Source organism: Oncorhynchus gorbuscha, linkage group LG02, assembly GCF_021184085.1.
Source record: "Oncorhynchus gorbuscha isolate QuinsamMale2020 ecotype Even-year linkage group LG02, OgorEven_v1.0, whole genome shotgun sequence".
Classification (NCBI taxonomy): Eukaryota; Metazoa; Chordata; class Actinopteri; order Salmoniformes; family Salmonidae; genus Oncorhynchus; species Oncorhynchus gorbuscha.
This window is the reverse complement of record NC_060174.1, coordinates 117261-139534: the sequence shown is the minus strand read 5'-3', so window position 1 is coordinate 139534 and position 22274 is coordinate 117261. Positions and strand designations below refer to the sequence as shown.

At 50.2% G+C, this 22274-nt stretch overlaps 1 pseudogene; it reads left to right on the top strand.

Annotated features, from left to right (window-relative positions):
* The window catches only part of LOC123995739, an 86767-nt pseudogene that overhangs the window by 20479 nt on the left and 44014 nt on the right, over window positions 1-22274 (top strand).

The window sequence follows — 22274 nt, the reverse complement described above, 5'->3', positions numbered from 1 at the left end:
TTATTAGTAGAAAACACTCTGAAGTTTCTAAAACTGTTTGAATTATGCCCGTGAGTATAACAGAACGTATTTAGCAGGCGAAACCCCGAGGACAAACCAATGAGATTGACCTCAACAACAAAAACACTTCAATGTGTTTTCAGTGGGAATCCAGATTTCTAAGGGACCTTCTTGCAGTTCCTATCGCTTCCACTGGATGTCAACAGTCTTTAGAAATTGGTTGTTTTTTCCTTTGTGTAATGAAGTATGGCAATCTTGAACGAGGGTAACTTGAAGTGTACTGTTAGAGGCGCGTGACCAGAAAGCTACAGTATGTTTTCCTCCTGTATTGAACACAGATCATCCAGTCTTCAATTTATTGATTATTTACATTAAAATACCTACAGTTGTATTACAAAAAAAATCATTTTCTTGGTCTTTTATCAAAAAGTGAAAATTATGCCCCCTAGCTTCGAGGTTACGAACAAATTCTTATTTACAAGGACAGCCTACTCCTTCCTCCCCAACGGGGATTTGAAACTTGGTCTCGCATTCTGTAGTGCAGACATGGTCTGACAAGGTACAAATCGTCGTTCTGCCCCTGAACAAGGCAGTTGTTCCTAGGCAGTCATTGGAAATAAGAATTTGTTTTTAACTGATTTACCTAGTGAAATAAAGGTTTAGAAAAAAATGTAAGGAATTGGTCACTTTCCCATGTTTTACTACAGTATTTATTGTAGACTACACAGTAGCCTAATAAACAAACACATTTCTTTAATAAAAGAATGATAAAAAAATATGCTTTCAAAATAGGTGTTGATTTAGTTATGGATCCATAACGAATTACTATGGGAATAAATATCACTGATTTACAGAAATATTGGAACAAAGTTTTCTTAAGGCAAACAATTCAGAATCCTCTGATCCTGTAGCCTACTCCCGACGTCACATTGTACAGCGTGAGGGTTTCGTTTTTCTCTGAATAGAAACACCATAATATTAATCAAATTTAATTAAGCCGAATTTATTGAAATCAATCCCAAACACTTATTACAAAAAGGTTTTCAATTCTCTGGTAATGCCAGTACAGAATACTATCAAATGCTTCTCAAAGATGCCCTCTGGCGGTCAAACTAGTAATAATGTGCAATTACAGAAAGAATGGCTGAGAATTAAACAACGTGCCACAGAAAGCCGAGGCAGCACGCAAGGTGTGACACAACTTAAGGAGGGACCACTGTAGGCTCGCGTCTAGAGTCTGGGTTTCCCTTTCTAGTCCGTGATTGTTTTCAAGCTCTGCCACATCCGACGAGCGTCAGAGCCGGAGTAGTAGGATTAAATCTTAATCCTGTATTGACGCTTGTCTTGTTTGATGGTTCGTCTGAGGGCAAAACTCCATCTATATTGGATTTATATTTGCCATATATTTTAACTGTGCTGTGATGTTTCACAGAAGTTATGAACTTTTTATATTCTCATTTGTTTCTACAGTTTTGTAAATGTAATACTTTTAGCCAAAAAGTTCATTTTATTATTGATCAATTTGACTTCAAATCACACAGTATTGCTATTTGCAGAGTTGGCTCAAATAAAATACAAATATTTAACCGATCACAATTTTCTTTAACCAATCTGTCTTTAATGCATGGCCGACAGACAAGTTCCTTACTTTCTTCCACTTGGTTCGCCCCTGACGGCCTGCCTGTCGGTTCGCCCCTGAAGGCCTGCCTGTCGGTTCGCCCCTGAAGGCCTGCCTGTCGGTTCGCCCCTGAAGGCCTGCCTGTCGGTTCGCCCCTGAAGGCCTGCCTGTCGGTTCGCCCCTGAAGGCCTGCCTGTCGGTTCGCCCCTGAAGGCCTGCCTGTCGGTTCGCCCCTGAAGGCCTGCCTGTCGGTTCGCCCCTGAAGGCCTGCCTGTCGGTTCGCCCCTGAAGGCCTGCCTGTCGGTGAAGGCCTGCCTGTCGGTTCGCCCCTGAAGGCCTGCCTGTCGGTTCGCCCCTGAAGGCCTGCCTGTCGGTTCGCCCCTGAAGGCCTGCCTGTCGGTTCGCCCCTGAAGGCCTGCCTGTCGGTTCGCCCCTGAAGGCCTGCCTGTCGGTTCGCCCCTGAAGGCCTGCCTGTCGGTTCGCCCCTGAAGGCCTGCCTGTCGGTTCGCCCCTGAAGGCCTGCCTGTCGGTTCGCCCCTGAAGGCCTGCCTGTCGGTTCGCCCCTGAAGGCCTGCCTGTCGGTTCGCCCCTGAAGGCCTGCCTGTCGGTTCGCCCCTGAAGGCCTGCCTGTCGGTTCGCCCCTGAAGGCCTGCCTGTCGGTTCGCCCCTGAAGGCCTGCCTGTCGGTTCGCCCCTGAAGGCCTGCCTGTCGGTTCGCCCCTGAAGGCCTGCCTGTCGGTTCGCCCCTGAAGGCCTGCCTGTCGGTTCCTGCCCCCCTGAAGGCCTGCCTGTCGGTTCGCCCCTGAAGGCCTGCCTGTCGGTTCGCCCCTGAAGGCCTGCCTGTCGGTTCGCCCCTGAAGGCCTGCCTGTCGGTTCGCCCCTGAAGGCCTGCCTGTCGGTTCGCCCCTGAAGGCCTGCCTGTCGGTTCGCCCCTGAAGGCCTGCCTGTCGGTTCGCCCCTGAAGGCCTGCCTGTCGGTTCGCCCCTGAAGGCCTGCCTGTCGGTTCGCCCCTGAAGGCCTGCCTGTCGGTTCGCCCCTGAAGGCCTGCCTGTCGGTTCGCCCCTGAAGGCCTGCCTGTCGGTTCGCCCCTGAAGGCCTGCCTGTCGGTTCGCCCCTGAAGGCCTGCCTGTCGGTTCGCCCCTGAAGGCCTGCCTGTCGAAGGCCTGCCTGTCGGTTCGCCCCTGAAGGCCTGCCTGTCGGTTCGCCCCTGAAGGCCTGCCTGTCGGTTCGCCCCTGAAGGCCTGCCTGTCGGTTCGCCCCTGAAGGCCTGCCTGTCGGTTCGCCCCTGAAGGCCTGCCTGTCGGTTCGCCCCTGAAGGCCTGCCTGTCGGTTCGCCCCTGAAGGCCTGCCTGTCGGTTCGCCCCTGAAGGCCTGCCTGTCGGTTCGCCCCTGAAGGCCTGCCTGTCGGTTCGCCCCTGAAGGCCTGCCTGTCGGTTAAGAAGGCCTGCCTGTCGGTTCGCCCCAAGGCCTGCCTGTCGGTTCGCCCCCCCTGAAGGCCTGCCTGTCGGTTCGCCCCTGAAGGCCTGCCTGTCGGTTCGCCCCTGAAGGCCTGCCTGTCGGTTCGCCCCTGAAGGCCTGCCTGTCGGTTCGCCCCTGAAGGCCTGCCTGTCGGTTCGCCCCTGAAGGCCTGCCTGTCGGTTCGCCCCTGAAGGCCTGCCTGTAATAGATCTAAAAGCTGTTAAGATACTGTATTCATGTTTCATGAAAGGAGTGTATATATATATATATATATGTTAGGGTTTAATGCACTGACTGAATGCTGATCATTTTTTTATTTTTTTTACTCCGCTGGTCTAGGGATGAAATTACACCTAGGCAAGACCAAGTCCTCACTGTCCGACACCAAGTCAAGTCCGAGACGCTCAATTTGTAGGCTCGAGACCGGACTCGATTACTACAACACCGGAATGGAGTCTAGCTCAGATGGATCTCTCTCCAGCTGGGCCAGCTCACCCTGTAGCCCACTCTGTCCTCTCAACCAGGGGAGTCATGCACCCATTATTTTAGTGGAACAAAATATGTGAGGGTGGATGGCGAATTCAGTGTTCAGAAAAACAAACCGCTTTTCCTGCAATGTAGAGCCATAATCATTATACAGATGTACATTTAAAAAACTGTTTTTCTACATAGGTTATCCAAGCACACTGTACCTTTCCTGTTCTATTGTCATTTTAATGAGGGTGTCATTCTGACTTGTAAATCACACTGCTCAATATACTGCACTAACATGCTTAGGACAATGCATCCAAATTACAACACAGCACATGGGCTCATAACCAATGTTTTATATACACACTAGATTAAATTAAATGTAGGACTGCTTTTCTGAGGAGTGTCATTATGGCTGACCGGTGGCCTCCATGGGTAGAATATGGTATCAGCAACCCTGGGTTTCTAGTCGTACATCCTTGGATCATAACTCACGTCATTGCAGGTAACTGCCAAAATAAAGGACATTCCAATGTAAAGTGTCTTTAATAAAGTGTTGGACCACCACGCGCCAGAACCACCACGCGCCAGAACCACCACGCGCCAGAACCCCTTCAATGCACCTTGGCATAACTTCTACAAGGGTCTGGAACTCTATTGGAGGGATGCGACATGATTCTTCAACACGAAATTCCATCATTTGGTGTTTTGATGAAGGTGGTGGAAAACACTGTCTCAGGCACCAGTCCAGAATCTCTCATAAGTTATTCAATTGGGTTGAGATATGGTGATTGACACCCTTTAAACTCCCTATGCTCCTTTGAGACTCCTCTTTCAAAGTCACTGAGATCTGTTCTAGCCATGGAAGCCTAAATAATAGGCAACTGGGCATTGTTATACAGTACATGACCCTGAGCATGATAGGATGTTAATTGCTAAATTAACTTAGGAACCAAACCTGTGTGGAATCACCAGCTTTCAATATGATTTGTATCCCTCATTTACTCAAGTGTTTCCTTTATTTTGGCAGTTACCTAAATAATAGCGTCATCACAAATATCCTGATATTATCATGAGGTGCCAGATTACATTTAAACCAATGGTTAGGGTTACATTGTAATATTGTTCTGCATATCTAAGCAGGACTCTTGTCTGTATCATTGTGACTGGTTGGTTATGTTTTTTTAAATAAAATAAATATGCTTCTCTGCTAAAAGCCCAACCTGCCCGCTCCACTGCCCACCCTGTTTGTCCCGTAGCCCACCCTGTTTGTCCCGTAGCCCACCCTGTTTGTCCCGTAGCCCACCCTGTTTGTCCCGTAGCCCACCCTGTTTGTCCCGTAGCCCAACCTGCCCGCTCCACTGCCCACCCTGTTTGTCCCGTAGCCCAACCTGCCCGCTCCACTGCCCACCCTGTTTGTCCCGTAGCCCACCCTGTTTGTCCCGTAGCCCACCCTGTTTGTCCCGTAGCCCAACCTGTTTGTCCCGTAGCCCAACCTGCCCGCTCCACTGCCCACCCTGTTTGTCCCGTAGCCCAACCTGTTTGTCCCGTAGCCCAACCTGCCCGCTCCACTGCCCACCCTGTTTGTCCCGTAGCCCACCCTGTTTGTCCCGTAGCCCAACCTGCCCGCTCCACTGCCCACCCTGTTTGTCCCGTAGCCCACCCTGTTTGTCCCGTAGCCCACCCTGTTTGTCCCGTAGCCCAACCTGTTTGTCCCGTAGCCCACCCTGTTTGTCCCGTAGCCCACCCTGTTTGTCCCGTAGCCCACCCTGTTTGTCCCGTAGCCCAACCTGTTTGTCCCGTAGCACACCCTGCCCGCTCCACTGCCCACCCTGTTTGTCCCGTAGCCCACCCTGTTTGTCCCGTAGCCCACCCTGTTTGTCCCGTAGCCCACCCTGTTTGTCCCGTAGCCCAACCTGCCCGCTCCACTGCCCACCCTGTTTGTCCCGTAGCCCACCCTGTTTGTCCCGTAGCCCAACCTGCCCGCTCCACTGCCCACCCGGTTTGTCCCGTAGCCCACCCTGTTTGTCCCGTAGCCCAACCTGCCCGCTCCACTGCCCACCCTGTTTGTCCCGTAGCCCACCCTGTTTGTCCCGTAGCCCACCCTGTTTGTCCCGTAGCCCACCCTGTTTGTCCCGCCCCACTGCCCACCCTGTTTGTCCCGTAGCCCACCCTGTTTGTCCTGTAGCCCACCCTGTTTGTCCCGTAGCCCAACCTGCCCGCTCCACTGCCCACCCTGTTTGTCCCGTAGCCCACCCTGTTTGTCCCGTAGCCCACCCTGTTTGTCCCGTAGCCCACCCTGTTTGTCCCGTAGCCCACCCTGCTTGTCCCGTAGCCCACCCTGCCCGCTCCACTGCCCACCCTGTTTGTCCCGTAGCCCACCCTGTTTGTCCCGTAGCCCAACCTGCCCGCTCCACTGCCCACCCTGTTTGTCCCGTAGGCCACCCTGTTTGTCCCGTAGCCCAACCTGCCCGCTCCACTGCCCACCCTGTTTGTCCCGTAGCCCACCCTGTTTGTCCCGTAGCCCACCCTGCCCGCTCCACTGCCCACCCTGTTTGTCCCGTAGCCCACCCTGTTTGTCCTGTAGCCCACCCTGTTTGTCCCGTAGCCCAACCTGCCCGCTCCACTGCCCACCCTGTTTGTCCCGTAGCCCACCCTGTTTGTCCCGTAGCCCACCCTGTTTGTCCCGTAGCCCACCCTGTTTGTCCCGTAGCCCACCCTGCTTGTCCCGTAGCCCACCCTGCCCGCTCCACTGCCCACCCTGTTTGTCCCGTAGCCCACCCTGTTTGTCCCGTAGCCCAACCTGCCCGCTCCACTGCCCACCCTGTTTGTCCCGTAGGCCACCCTGTTTGTCCCGTAGCCCAACCTGCCCGCTCCACTGCCCACCCTGTTTGTCCCGTAGCCCACCCTGTTTGTCCCGTAGCCCACCCTGCCCGCTCCACTGCCCACCCTGTTTGTCCCGTAGCCCACCCTGTTTGTCCCGTAGCCCACCCTGTTTGTCCCGTAGCCCACCCTGTTTGTCCCATAGCCCAACCTGCCCGCTCCACTGCCCACCCTGTTTGTCCCATAGCCCAACCTGCCCGCTCCACTGCCCACCCTGTTTGTCCCATAGCCCAACCTGCCCGCTCCACTGCCCACCCTGTTTGTCCCGTAGGCCACCCTGTTTGTCCCGTAGGCCACCCTGTTTGTCCCGTAGGCCACCCTGTTTGTCCCGTAGGCCACCCTGTTTGTCCCGTAGGCCACCCTGTTTGTCCCGTAGGCCACCCTGTTTGTCCCGTAGGCCACCCTGTTTGTCCCGTAGGCCACCCTGTTTGTCCCGTAGGCCACCCTGTTTGTCCCGTAGGCCACCCTGTTTGTCCCGTAGGCCACCCTGTTTGTCCCGTAGGCCACCCTGTTTGTCCCGTAGGCCACCCTGTTTGTCCCGTAGGCCACCCTGTTTGTCCCGTAGGCCACCCTGTTTGTCCCGTAGGCCACCCTGTTTGTCCCGTAGGCCACCCTGTTTGTCCCGTAGGCCACCCTGTTTGTCCCGTAGGCCACCCTGTTTGTCCCGTAGCCCACCCTGTTTGTCCCGTAGCCCACCCTGTTTGTCCCGTAGCCCAACCTGCCCGCTCCACTGCCCACCCTGTTTGTCCCGTAGCCCAACCTGCCCGCTCCACTGCCCACCCTGTTTGTCCCGTAGGCCACCCTGTTTGTCCCGTAGGCCACCCTGTTTGTCCCGTAGGCCACCCTGTTTGTCCCGTAGGCCACCCTGTTTGTCCCGTAGGCCACCCTGTTTGTCCCGTAGGCCACCCTGTTTGTCCCGTAGGCCACCCTGTTTGTCCCGTAGGCCACCCTGTTTGTCCCGTAGGCCACCCTGTTTGTCCCGTAGGCCACCCTGTTTGTCCCGTAGCCCACCCTGTTTGTCCCGTAGGCCACCCTGTTTGTCCCGTAGGCCCCCTGTTTGTCCCGTAGCCCAACCTGCCCGCTCCACTGCCCACCCTGTTTGTCCCGTAGCCCAACCTGCCCGCTCCACTGCCCACCCTGTTTGTCCCGTAGGCCACCCTGTTTGTCCCGTAGGCCACCCTGTTTGTCCCGTAGGCCACCCTGTTTGTCCCGTAGGCCACCCTGTTTGTCCCGTAGGCCACCCTGTTTGTCCCGTAGGCCACCCTGTTTGTCCCGTAGGCCACCCTGTTTGTCCCGTAGGCCACCCTGTTTGTCCCGTAGGCCACCCTGTTTGTCCCGTAGGCCACCCTGTTTGTCCCGTAGGCCACCCTGTTTGTCCCGTAGGCCACCCTGTTTGTCCCGTAGGCCACCCTGTTTGTCCCGTAGGCCACCCTGTTTGTCCCGTAGGCCACCCTGTTTGTCCCGTAGGCCACCCTGTTTGTCCCGTAGGCCACCCTGTTTGTCCCGTAGGCCACCCTGTTTGTCCCGTAGGCCACCCTGTTTGTCCCGTAGGCCACCCTGTTTGTCCCGTAGGCCACCCTGTTTGTCCCGTAGGCCACCCTGTTTGTCCCGTAGGCCACCCTGTTTGTCCCGTAGGCCACCCTGTTCCCTCTACTACTAATCTGCTGCTTTAGGGGATCTGCTGCTGGTGACATACTTCTGTCTATGGTGCCTCTTGGCTCTTCCCAGCCGGGGGGGTGTGTATATGGTATTATTCAGTGTTAGCACCACCCCCAGTGCTTCTACATCTTTTGTATTCCAGGACAGTAACTGACCCTGGCCACCTGTCATATTTGTTGTTATTCAAATATCTGCCCTGTCATGCCCGGCGACACTTAATAAGAAATATAGGTCATCTAAATGGAAGTAGAACCTCTTTCTAACTGTGGAGAAACGTCAATGATTCAGAGAAACAAAGCAAACTGCATTCTAGACATAAGGGCCAGTCATAATCTACATGGTCCCATTCTGGGTCAAATCCCTGGAATCAGAGGGGATTGAATTCAAACTGAAATCCCTGCCTGGCTTTAATCTGGCTGTGTATACAATAAAACAATAACACAATAGACAATACCTTGGACCAGTTACAATATGTGGTTGATTTCATGGCATCTTAATACCATGACTTTCTACAGATCCTATGTTTTGAAAGTCTTGTAACTGAACTTCATACTCCTGTAGGTGTATAATGTAACCTACTGTATCATCACTACCATATCATGACCAGAGTTATTACAGGAAGCTCAGGAACAGCACTGAGTAAACATACATTATTCTTCTGGGCTTTTCTTGCTTGCTTAAGTGCGTGCATGACACACTTTTCATTTTATATTGCTGTACTTCCAAATCTCTGAAGCAGTAGCGTCAGGCTAGCCTGGTTATATACTGCTCTGAAGCAGTAGCGTCAGGCTAGCCTGGTTATATACTGCTCTGTAGCAGTAGCGTCAGGATAGCCCGGTTATATACTGCTCTGTAGCAGTAGCGTCAGGATAGCCCGGTTATATACTGCTCTGTAGCAGTAGCGTCAGGATAGCCCGGTTATATACTGCTCTGTAGCAGTAGCGTCAGGATAGCCTGGTTATATACCGCTCTGTAGCAGTAGCGTCAGGATAGCCTGGTTATATACCGCTCTGTAGCCGTAGCGTCAGGATAGCCTGGTTATATACCGCTCTGTAGCAGTAGCGCCAGGATAGCCTGGTTATATACTGCTCTGTAGCAGTAGCGCCAGGATAGCCTGGTTATATACTGCTCTGTAGCAGTAGCGTCAGGATAGCCTGGTTATATACTGCTCTGTAGCAGTAGCGTCAGGATAGCCTGGTTATATACTGCTCTGTAGCAGTAGCGTCAGGATAGCCTGGTTATATACTGCTCTGTAGCAGTAGCGTCAGGATAGCCTGGTTATATACCGCTCTGTAGCCGTAGCGTCAGGATAGCCCGGTTATATACCGCTCTGTAGCAGTAGCGCCAGGATAGCCTGGTTATATACTGCTCTGTAGCAGTAGCGCCAGGATAGCCTGGTTATATACTGCTCTGTAGCAGTAGCGCCAGGATAGCCTGGTTATATACCGCTCTGTAGCAGTAGCGCCAGGATAGCCCGGTTATATACCGCTCTGTAGCAGTAGCGTCAGGATAGCCTGGTTATATACCGCTCTGTAGCAGTAGCGTCAGGATAGCCTGGTTATATACCGCTCTGTAGCAGTAGCGTCAGGATAGCCTGGTTATATACCGCTCTGTAGCAGTAGCGTCAGGATAGCCTGGTTATATACCGCTCTGTAGCAGTAGCGTCAGGCTAGCCTGGTTATATACCGCTCTGTAGCAGTAGCGTCAGGCTAGCCCGGTTATATACCGCTCTGTAGCAGTAGCGTCAGGCTAGCCCGGTTATATACTGCTCTGTAGCAGTAGCGTCAGGCTAGCCTGGTTATATACCGCTCTGTAGCAGTAGCGTCAGGATAGCCTGGTTATATACCGCTCTGTAGCAGTAGCGCCAGGATAGCCTGGTTATATACTGCTCTGTAGCAGTGGGATAGCCTGGTTATATACTGCTCTGTAGCAGTAGCGCCAGGATAGCCTGGTTATATACCGCTCTGTAGCAGTAGCGTCAGGATAGCCCGGTTATATACCGCTCTGTAGCAGTAGCGTCAGGATAGCCTGGTTATATACCGCCTGTAGCAGTAGCGTCAGGATAGCCTGGTTATATACCGCTCTGTAGCAGTAGCTGCCTGGTTATATACAGCTCTGTAGCAGTAGCGTCAGGATAGCCTGGTTATATACCGCTCTGTAGCAGTAGCGTCAGGATAGCCTGGTTATATACCGCTCTGTAGCAGTAGCGTCAGGATAGCCTGGTTATATACCGCTCTGTAGCAGTAGCGTCAGGATAGCCCGGTTATATACCGCTCTGTAGCAGTAGCGTCAGGATAGCCCGGTTATATACTGCTCTGTAGCAGTAGCGTCAGGAGACCTGGTTATATACCATGTAGCAGTCGTCAGGATAGCCTGGTTATATACTGCTCTGTAGCAGTAGCGTCAGGATAGCCTGGTTATATACCGCCTGTAGCCAGCGTCAGGCTAGCCTGGTTATATACTGCTCTGTAGCAGTAGCGTCAGGCTAGCCTGGTTATATACCTCTCTGTAGCAGTAGCGTCAGGATAGCCTGGTTATATACCTCTCTGTAGCAGTAGCGTCAGGATAGCCCGGTTATATACCGCTCTGTAGCAGTAGCGTCAGGATAGCCTGGTTATATACCGCTCTGTAGCAGTAGCGTCAGGATAGCCTGGTTATATACCGCTCTGTAGCAGTAGCGTCAGGATAGCCTGGTTATATACCGCTCTGTAGCAGTAGCGTCAGGCTAGCCTGGTTATATACCGCTCTGTACAGTAGCGTCAGGATAGCCTGGTTATATACCGCTCTGTAGCAGTAGCGTCAGGATAGCCTGGTTATATACTGCTCTGTAGCAGTAGCGTCAGGATAGCCTGGTTATATACTGCTCTGTAGCAGTAGCGTCAGGATAGCTTGGTTAGCTGGTAGACTAGGTCGCCAAATTCATTTTTTTCTCTGGTAGTCCTTATGTTCACAGATCTCATGGAGCGTTTCACCTCATTGGTTTCACACAGATCATTCGGAACCCTGCTCTGCCTAAACACCACCCATTCTCCTGTTCTCATGCATCTCTCTGCCCCTCCACTCCCCCCCCACTCCACAGCGGTATCAGACCTGGATGTAGAGTGTAAGTTATCAGACCACTACGTGTCTCCATGGCTCCTCCAGAGGAATGTGTTCCTGCCCTCCACCAGACCACCATGTCTCCAGGAGCTGCACCGCACCGCACAGCAGGGCCTCAGGGCCAGCCACAGAGGTACACGCACGCACACACGATAACAGCACTAGCACGCACCCGGACACAGGATAACAGCACTAGCACGCACCCGGACACAGGATAACAGCACTAGCACGCACCCGGACACAGGATAACAGCACTAGCACGCACCCGGACACAGGATAACAGCACTAGCACGCACCCGGACACAGGATAACAGCACTAGCACGCACCCGGACACAGGATAACAGCACTAGCACGCACCCGGACACAGGATAACAGCACTAGCACGCACCCGGACACAGGATAACAGCACTAGCACGCACCCGGACACAGGATAACAGCACTAGCACGCACCCGGACACAGGATAACAGCACTAGCACGCACCCGGACACAGGATAACAGCACTAGCACGCACCGGACACAGGATAACAGCACTAGCACGCACCCGGACACAGGACAACAGCACTAACACGCACCCGGACACAGGATAACAGCACTAGCACGCACCCGTCACAGGATAACAGCACTAGCACGCACCCGGACACAGGATAACAGCACTAGCACGCACCCGGACACAGGATAACAGCACTAGCACGCACCCGGACACAGGATAACAGCACTAGCATGCACCCGGACACACGCACACATTGCACAGAAGTTAGGTCTTAAGCTGCAAACATCGTTCAGTCAGTAGCAATTAACCAATCATCTAATATTACATGACATCTCTCTACGCTCCTCCACTCTACTTTTGTCTTTGCTTGTCTGTGAAGTGTATTTTATTTTCAGTGTTTTCGTGCGTGTCATTTTGCATCAGGCAGTAAAGGTCTGAATCTCCTGTTTGTAGGAAGTAACATACGAGCGTCTGCTAAATGACTTAAATGTAAAATGTAAATCTAGTGGCTCAATAGAAACACCTCACTCAGATATAGTGGAGTAGTGTGGTGACAGTGGAGTAGTGTGGTGACAGTGGAGTAGTGTGGTGACAGTGGAGTAGTGTGGTGACAGTGGAGTAGTGTGGTGACAGTGGAGTAGTGTGGTGACAGTGGAGTAGTGTGGTGACAGTGGAGTAGTGTGGTGACAGTAGAGTAGTGTGGTGACAGTAGAGTAGTGTGGTGACAGTAGAGTAGTGTGGTGACAGTAGAGTAGTGTGGTGACAGTAGAGTAGTGTGGTGACAGTAGAGTAGTGTGGTGACAGTAGAGTAGTGTGGTGACAGTAGAGTAGTGTGGTGACAGTAGATATAGTGCTATTTTACTTACACATGAAGGTGTGTAAGTAAATATATAATATATATATATCATTAATTTCTGATGGGGAAAAAAAACAAATGGGGAAAACATTGGTGGATATAGCATTTTGGAAATTCTTTTTGCTGTTTTGCTGTTTTCATTGCTTGTGTGTGTGTGTGTGTGTGTGTGTGTCAGATTACCAGCTGAGACAGCAAGCGAGCAGCAGAAGACGCAAAGTGACCATCGCTGTCTCTGTGGCTATGCCCACGTACCCCTCACCACACTCTGCCAGGAGGAGACCGCAGAGGGGCGGGAGCCTGACTGCGGTAACACAACTTCCACTCATATCAACTACCAACTTATGGATAACAGACATATACTTACAGACAATATCTATGATAAAGCCTCAAGGTGCCACAGCATTTTGAGTCATCTGTTTCCTATTCTGATGACAAAGTTCCATCCTCACAGGGACTGCTGTCAAATCAAATTGTATTTGTCATAATGTGCCAAGTGCAACATTTCACCATACAGTGAAATACTTACTTCTAAGCCCATAACCAACAATGAAGGTGTTTGTGTGTGTGCGCATTGTACCCCCTTCTTCTCCCAAAATGTTTGATCACGTCTCATTGCTGCAACTCCCCAACGGGCTCAGGAGAGGCAAAGGTGGAGTCATTCCTTCCTCCTGGGCCAATTATGGGACTCCCTGGGAACAGCCTGTGGTCAGAAGTGGTCCTTCTGTAGCTCAGTTGGTAGAGCATGGCGCTTGTAACGCCAGGGTAGTGGGTTCGATTCCCGGGACCACCCATACGTAGAATGTATGCACACATGACTGTAAGTCGCTTTGGATAAAGGCGTCTGCTAAATGGCATATATTATTATATATAACCCGAGTCTGTAGTAACATTCTATTGTGCTGAGATGCAGTGCCTTAGACCTCTGAGCCATTTGGGAGGCCGCTGAGATGCAGTTCTAGGAAAAATTAGTTAAGAAAATAGGTCCTTTTTAAAATATGTAATAACGACGCTATATACAGGGGGTGTCGGTACCCAGTCAATGTGCAGGTCAGTCAATGTGCAGGTCAGTCAATGTGCAGGTCAGTCAATGTGCAGGTCAGTCAATGTGCAGGTCAGTCAATGTGCAGGTCAGTCAAGGTGCAGGTCAGTCAATGTGCAGGTCAGTCAAGGTGCAGGTCAGTCAAGGTAATATGTACGTCACTTGAAATTATCTCCTTTCTTTGGTTCTCCATCGATGTGTCTGTGGTAAGAACCTGTCAGTCCTGGGGTCGACTTTCCAGTTTTATATAATAATTTTGACGCTTTACTCAGTACTATGTTGAAGCACCTTTGGCAGCGATTACAGCCTCAAGTCTTTTTGGGTATGACTCTACAGGCTTGGCACACCTGTAGATCCTCTCAAACTCTGCCAGGTTGGATGGAGAGCATCGTTGCACAGCTATTTTCAGGTCTCTCCAGAGATGTGCGATCAGGTTCAAGTCAAACGACACCGCTGGTTCTGCTCACACTGCCCTACCCTGTGCTCTGACCTCTTTCTCCCCTCTCTCTCCAGATGAAATCTCGCGTCTTGTGACGGCCGGCCGCCCAACAACCTGCCCGCTTGACCCTATCCCCTCTCTTCTCCAGACCATTTCCGGAGACCTTCTCCCTTACCTCACCTCGCTCATCAACTCATCCCTGACCGCTGGCTACGTCCCTTCCGTCTTCAAGAGAGCGAGAGTTGCACCCCTTCTGAAAAAACCTACACTCGATCCCTCCGATGTCAACAACTACAGACCAGTATCCCTTTCTTTTCTCTCCAAAACTCTTGAACGTGCCGTCCTTGGTCAGCTCTCCCGCTATCTCTCTCTGAATGACCTTCTTGATCCAAATCAGTCAGGTTTCAAGACTAGTCATTCAACTGAGACTGCTCTTCTCTGTATCACGGAGGCGCTCTGCACTACTAAAGCTAACTCTCTCTCCTCTGCTCACATCCTTCTAGACCTATCGGCTGCCTTCGATACTGTGAACCATCAGATCCTCCTCTCCACCCTCTCTGAGTTGGGCATCTCCGGCGCGGCCCACGCTTGGATTGCGTCCTACCTGACAGGTCGCTCCTACCAGGTGGCGTGGCGAGAATCTGTCTCCTCACCACGCGCTCTCACCACTGGTGTCCCCCAGGGCTCTGTTCTAGGCCCTCTCCTATTCTCGCTATACACCAAGTCACTTGGCTCTGTCATAACCTCACATGGTCTCTCCTATCATTGCTATGCAGACGACACACAATTAATCCTCTCCTTTCCCCCTTCTGATGACCAGGTGGCGAATCGCATCTCTGCATGTCTGGCAGACATATCAGTGTGGATGACGGATCACCACCTCAAGCTGAACCTCGGCAAGACGGAGCTGCTCTTCCTCCCCGGGAAGGACTGCCCGTTCCATGATCTCGCCATCACGGCTGACAACTCCATTGTGTCCTCCTCCCAGAGCGCTAAGAACCTTGGCGTGATCCTGGACAACACCCTGTCGTTCTCAACTAACATCAAGGCGGTGGCCCGTTCCTGTAGGTTCATGCTCTACAACATCCGCAGAGTACGACCCTGCCTCACACAGGAAGCGGCACAGGTCCTAATCCAGGCACTTGTCATCTCCCGTCTGGATTACTGCAACTCGCTGTTGGCTGGGCTCCCTGCCTGTGCCATTAAACCCCTACAACTCATCCAGAACGCCGCAGCCCGTCTGGTGTTCAACCTTCCCAAGTTCTCTCACGTCACCCCGCTCCTCCGCTCTCTCCACTGGCTTCCAGTTGAAGCTCGCATCCGCTACAAGACCATGGTGCTTGCCTACGGAGCTGTGAGGGGAACGGCACCTCAGTACCTCCAGGCTCTGATCAGGCCCTACACCCAAATAAGGGCACTGCGTTCATCCACCTCTGGCCTGCTCGCCTCCCTACCACTGAGGAAGTACAGTTCCCGCTCAGCCCAGTCAAAACTGTTCGCTGCTCTGGCTCCCCAATGGTGGAACAAACTCCCTCACGACGCCAGGACAGCGGAGTCAATCACCACCTTCCGGAGACACCTGAAACCCCACCTCTTTAAGGAATACTTAGGATAGGATAAAGTAATCCTTCTCACCCCCCCCCCCTTAAAATATTTAGATGCACTATTGTAAAGTGGCTGTTCCACTGGATGTCATAAGGTGAATGCACCAATTTGTAAGTCGCTCTGGATAAGAGCGTCTGCTAAATGACTTAAATGTAAATGTAAATGTTCAAGTCAGGCTTTGGCTGGGTGTCACGCCTCTATGAAGAGGGAACGCAACACCCTGCTACAACTCAACTCCCTGTGGAGTGAAAGAGGTTTGGGACTGTAGGTGTGAGTAAGAATGACAAAGGCAGAGAGAGTGGTACCGTTTACTAGGAATTTATTCTGTCACACGGTGATATGGGGAAAATGGGCTGGACGGAACCAAAGCAAAGAAAGTACATTTCAAAGCCCCCCTCTCCTATCTTACCTGCCTACCCACTACTTACCTAACCTACCCTAACCTGCCTACCCACTACTTACCTAACCTACCCTCTCCTACCTAACCTGCCTACCCACTACTTACCTAACCTACCCTCTCCTACCTAACCTGCCTACCCACTACTTACCTAACCTGCCTACCCACTACTTACCTAACCTACCTAACCTACCTAACCTGCCTACCCACTACTTACCGAACCTACCCTCTCCTGCCTACCCACTACTTACCTAACCTACCCTACCCACTACTTACCTAACCTACCCTACCCACTACTTACCTAACCTGCCTACCCACTACTTACCTAACCTACCTACCCACTCCTACCTAACCTGCCTACCCACCTTACCTAACCTACCTTACCTGCCTACCCACTACCTAACCTACCCTAACCTACCCTCTCTACCTAACCTGCCTCTACTTACCTAACCTAAACCTGCCTACCCACTACTTACCTAACCTACCTAACCACTACTTACCTAACCTGCCTACCCACTACTTACCTAACCTGCCTACCCACTACTTACCTAACCTACCCCCACTACTTACCTAACCTACCTACCTGCCTACCTAACCTACTCTCCTACCTTGCCTACCCACTAACCTAACCTACCCAAACCTGCCTACCCACATAACCTACCCTCTCCTACCTAACCTAACCCTGCCTACCCCACTACTTAACCTAACCCACTACCTAACCTGCCTACCCACTACTTACCTAACCTACCTTACCTGCCTACCCACTACCCTAACCTACCCTCTCCTACCTAACCTGCCTACCCTCTCCTACCTAACCTGCCTACCCACTACTTACCTAACCTTCTCTCCTACCTAACCTGCCTACCCACTACTTACCTAACCTACCTAACCACTACTTACCTAACCTGCCTACCCACTACTTACCTAACCTGCCTACCCACTACTTACCTAACCTGCCTACCCACTACTTACCTAACCTACCTACCCACTACTTACCTAACCTACCTTACCTGCCTACCTAACCTACCCTCTCCTACCTAACCTGCCTACCCACTACTTACCTAACCTACCCAAACCTGCCTACCCACATAACCTACCCTCTCCTACCTAACCTGCCTACCCACTACTTACCTAACCTACCTAACCACTACTTACCTAACCTACCTTACCTGCCTACCCACTACTTACCTAACCTACCTAACCTGCCTACCCTCTCCTACCTAACCTGCCTACCCTCTCCTACCTAACCTGCCTACCCACTACTTACCTAACCTACCTTACCTGCCTACCCACTACTTACCTAACCTACCCTCTCCTACCTAACCTGCCTACCCACTACTTACCTAACCTGCCTACCCACTACTTACCTAACCTGCCTACCCACTACTTACCTAACCTGCCTACCCACTACTTACCTAACCTGCCTACCCACTACTTACCTAACCTGCCTACCCACTACTTACCTAACCTGCCTACCCACTACTTACCTAACCTGCCTACCCACTACTTACCTAACCTACCTAACCTGCCTACCCACTACTTACCTAACCTACCTTACCTGCCTACCCACTACTTACCTAACCTACCTTACCTGCCTACCCACTACTTACCTAACCTACCTTACCTGCCTACCCACTACTTACCTAACCTACCCTCTCCTACCTAACCACTACTTACCTAACCTACCCTAACCTGCCTACCCACTACTTACCTAACCTACCTTACCTGCCTACCCACTACTTACCTAACCTACCTAACCTACCCTCTCCTACCTAACCTGCCTACCCACTACTTACCTAACCTCTCCTACCTTACCTGCCTACCCACTACTTACCTAACCTACCCTCTCCTACCTAACCTGCCTACCCACTACTTACCTAACCTGCCTACCCACTACTTACCTAACCTGCCTACCCACTACTTACCTAACCTACCTGCCTACCCACTACTTACCTAACCTACCTGCCTACCCACTACTTACCTAACTTAGCACCACCTGGTGCCCTAACCAAAATACAGGGGGTGGTCCACCCAGGTCTTACCTAGTGTGCCTAGACAGTGAATATACTACGGGTATATGTATGCCCGCGGGCCTCTTGCCTAAGCACTCCCTAGGTGCCTTCCCCTTCCCCCCTGGGAACAAATGAAACAATAGTATTAACAATTTCACAAACACAGAGAAACACAGGACATCAAATAGGCTCTGACTGAGCAACAAACTCACACAGAACATACCAAAGCTGCTCCCATCTACAACTAACATAGTACATACCAACTGCCTGAGAAACAACCAACATATGCTATAACCATCCTCCATATAACCATCCTCCATATAACCATCCTCCATATAACCATCCTCCTCTCTCAAGCAATCATCTTTCTGCAATGACCTCCCAGCAGTGATTCCTCTCCTGAACAACAGAACACTGGCTTTTATAACTGGAGAAGGAGTCTAATGGGATACAGCTGTAACTTGACAAGTGGGCGGGGTCAGCTCCAATTAGCTGTGGAGTCGACCAATCAGCTGCTTGGGGGATGTCAGGAAGCCATCTCCTGAAACACACACTCAAATACACAAACTACAACACAAACTGGGGAACATAACACTGGGCCACTCAAGGACATTCAATTACTTGTCCCGAAGCCACTCCTGTGTTGTCTTGGCTGTGTACTTAGGATTGTTGTCCTGTTGGAAGGTGAACCTTCACCCCAGTCTGAGGTCCTGAGTGCTCTGGACAAGTAAAAAAAAAAAAAAAAATCAAGGATCTCTGTACTTTTCTCCATTAGTCTTTGCCTCGATCCTGACTAGTCTCCCAGTCCCTGCCGCTGAAAAACGGCATGATGCTGCCACCACGCTTCACTGTAGGGATGGTGCTAGCTTTCCTCCAGACGTGATGCTTGACTTTTAGGTCAGAGTTCAATCTTGGTTTCATCAGACCAGAGAATCTTGTTTGTCATGGTCTGAGAGTCTTTAGGTGCCTTTTGGCGAACTCCAAGCGGACTGTCATATGCCTTTTACTGAGGAGTGGCTTCCCTCTGACCACTCTACCATAAAGGCCTGATTGGTGGAGTGCTGCAGAGATGGTTTTTCTTCGAGAAGGTTCTCCCATCTCCACAGGAGAACTCTGGAGCTCAGTCAAGAGTTACCATCAAGTTCTTGGTCACCTCCTTGACCAAGGCCCTTCTCCCCGGATTGCTCAATTTGGTCGGGCGGCCAGCTGTAGGAAGAGTCTCTGTGGTGGAGGCCACTGTGCTCTTGGGGACCTTTTTTATTTATTTATTTCACCTTTATTTAACCAGGTAGGCTAGTTGAGAACACCTTTATTTAACCAGGTAGGCTAGTTGAGAACACCTTTATTTAACCAGGTAGGCTAGTTGAGAACACCTTTATTTAACCAGGTAGGCTAGTTGAGAACACCTTTATTTAACCAGGTAGGCTAGTTGAGAACACCTTTATTTAACCAGGTAGGCTAGTTGAGAACACCTTTATTTAACCAGGTAGGCTAGTTGAGAACACCTTTATTTAACCAGGTAGGCTAGTTGAGAACACCTTTATTTAACCAGGTAGGCTAGTTGAGAACACCTTTATTTAACCAGGTAGGCTAGTTGAGAACACCTTTATTTAACCAGGTAGGCTAGTTGAGAACACCTTTATTTAACCAGGTAGGCTAGTTGAGAACACCTTTATTTAACCAGGTAGGCTAGTTGAGAACACCTTTATTTAACCAGGTAGGCTAGTTGAGAACACCTTTATTTAACCAGGTAGGCTAGTTGAGAACACCTTTATTTAACCAGGTAGGCTAGTTGAGAACACCTTTATTTAACCAGGTAGGCTAGTTGAGAACACCTTTATTTAACCAGGTAGGCTAGTTGAGAACAAGTTCTCATTTGCAACTGCGATCTGGCCAAGATAAAGCATAGCAGTGTGAACAGACAACACAGAGTTACACATGGAGTAAACAATTAACAAATCAATAACACAGTAGAAAAAAAGAGGAGTCTATATACAATGTGTGCAAAAGGCATGAGGAGGTAGGCGAATAATTACAATATTGCAGATTAACACTCGAGTGATAAATGATCAGATGGTCATGTACAGGTAGAGATATTGGTGTGCAAAAGAGCAGAAAAGTAAATAAATAAAAACAGTATGGAGATGAAGTAGGTAAACATGGGTGGGCTATTTACCGATAGACTATGTACAGCTGCAGAAATGTTTTGGTACCCTTCCCTAGATCTGTGCCTCGACACACTCCTGTCTCGGAGCTCTACGGACAACTCCTTGGACCTCATGGCTTGGATTTTATTCTGACATGCACTGTCAACTGTAGCACCTTTATATAGACGTGTGTGAGCCTTTCCAAATCATGTCCAATCAATTGAATTTTCCACAGGTGGACTCCAATCAAGTTGTAGAAACATCTCAAGGATGATCAATGGAGACATTGTCACGTTCTGACCATCGTTCGTATGCGTTTTCCTTGTTTTAGTGTTGGTCAGGACGTGAGCTGGGTGGGCATTCTATGTTGTTTGGTTTGTATATTTCTATGTTTGGCCTGATATGGTTCTCAATCAGAGGCAGGTGTTAGTCATTGTCTCTGATTGGGAACCATATTTAGGTAGCCTGTTTTGTGGGTGATTGTTCCTGTCTCTGTGTTTTGCACCAGATAGGGCTGTTTTAGGTTTTCGCACGTTTGTTGTTTTGTAAGTTATCTCGTGTGTAGTTTCTTTATAAATTAAAGAAAATGAATAACAACCACGCTGCATTTTAGTGCGCCTCTACTTCACCTAAAGAAAACCCTTACAGACAGGATGCACCTGAGCTCCATTTCGAGTCTCAAAGGGTCTGAATACTGAAATAAGGGATCTGGTTTTATTTTAAATAAATTTGCCAACATTTCTAAAAAATGTATTTTTGCATTGTCATAATGGAAGAGTGGCTTTGGGACAAGTAGTTGAATGTCCTTGAGTGGCCCAGTGTTACGTTCCCCAGTTTCTGTGTTGTAGTTAGATTGAGGGAAATGTTTGATTGAATCCATTTTAGAATAAGGCTGCAACAAAACGTCGAGTCAAGGGTGGAGAAATTTTCCGACTGCACCGTACATGTGCGTTCCACTTTCATCAAGAAAATATATGTTTAACAAAACACAAAAGGTTGTGAATTAGTTTCATTTTTCCTTTCCAGATGCAGTGGTCTGCGTGTGTGAAGTCACAATGTGTACTATTTAATCGTGAAATGCAGCGTTTCTTTGTTCAGTTCTGTTGAGTGGATGCATGTGAATGACAACATATGAATGCATGTTTCTCCTCTCCAGCGGCAGGGGAAACCATTCAACGATCAGCAGCTAGAACAGACCAAGGTAACAGGGAAGAAGGGTTACTCATTTGTTCCATGGGTTTGAACTCTTCATCCTGTTCAGTTGCTCCTCAGTCATTCATGGGTCTGGGAAATGTCACAATCCTTCATCCTGCAGTTGATCAGAGGTTCTGGGTACCTGGGCGGTTCTGTAATGTAACTGGTTTATTTAGCTCTCTTTCAGGATATAAACACCTGGCGACTGTCTCACCCTCTGTCTACATATCCACTCCTCTCTGTCCTGAGATTTCCTTTGTCCCCAGTGTATTGTGGTTCAATAACCCTTAAAGTGTCTGAGTCTGAATCCATTTATATTTCTTCATCATTCATTCATTTTGTCATCCTCATGTTGTAGTTTGACAGCCCCGCCCCCCGCTCCTCCTCCCTCACCGAATGTTGCCACTTCTCTCCCTGGAGCAGAAAGGTATTGGTCCATGTCTCCTCTCTCCTCTCCTGGCTCTTCCTCTCTTCTCTGTGCCTGTTGTGATGTTCTAACTCTAGAATGCTTCTCAAACATTCTTTCAACATTCCTTTTCTATGCTGTTTGTTTCCTCCGTCCTCTAACCTGGTCAGAATCATAACCTGCCGTCTGTAAAAAAATCAATCTCTGCTGAGTAATCCTTCTCTTTTCCACAGTTTAAATGTTGACAGAGCAGGTTGTTTTCCTAGTTCCTGTAGAGTCAGATACAGGTTGTAGAATAATAGTCATTTAACATCTGAGCTGCAGTATGTTAGGAATGTGTGTGTCGCATACGAGGGTTCCAACCTGTTAAGAGTTCCAGCAGCCTCGGGTTACATAATGACTGGGTTCCATAATGACTGCGTTCTCTCTGTGATTACCCATCATGCCTCAGTACTGCGGTTACCCAGAACCCCCCCCCCCACCAAAGAGTACCAAAGAAA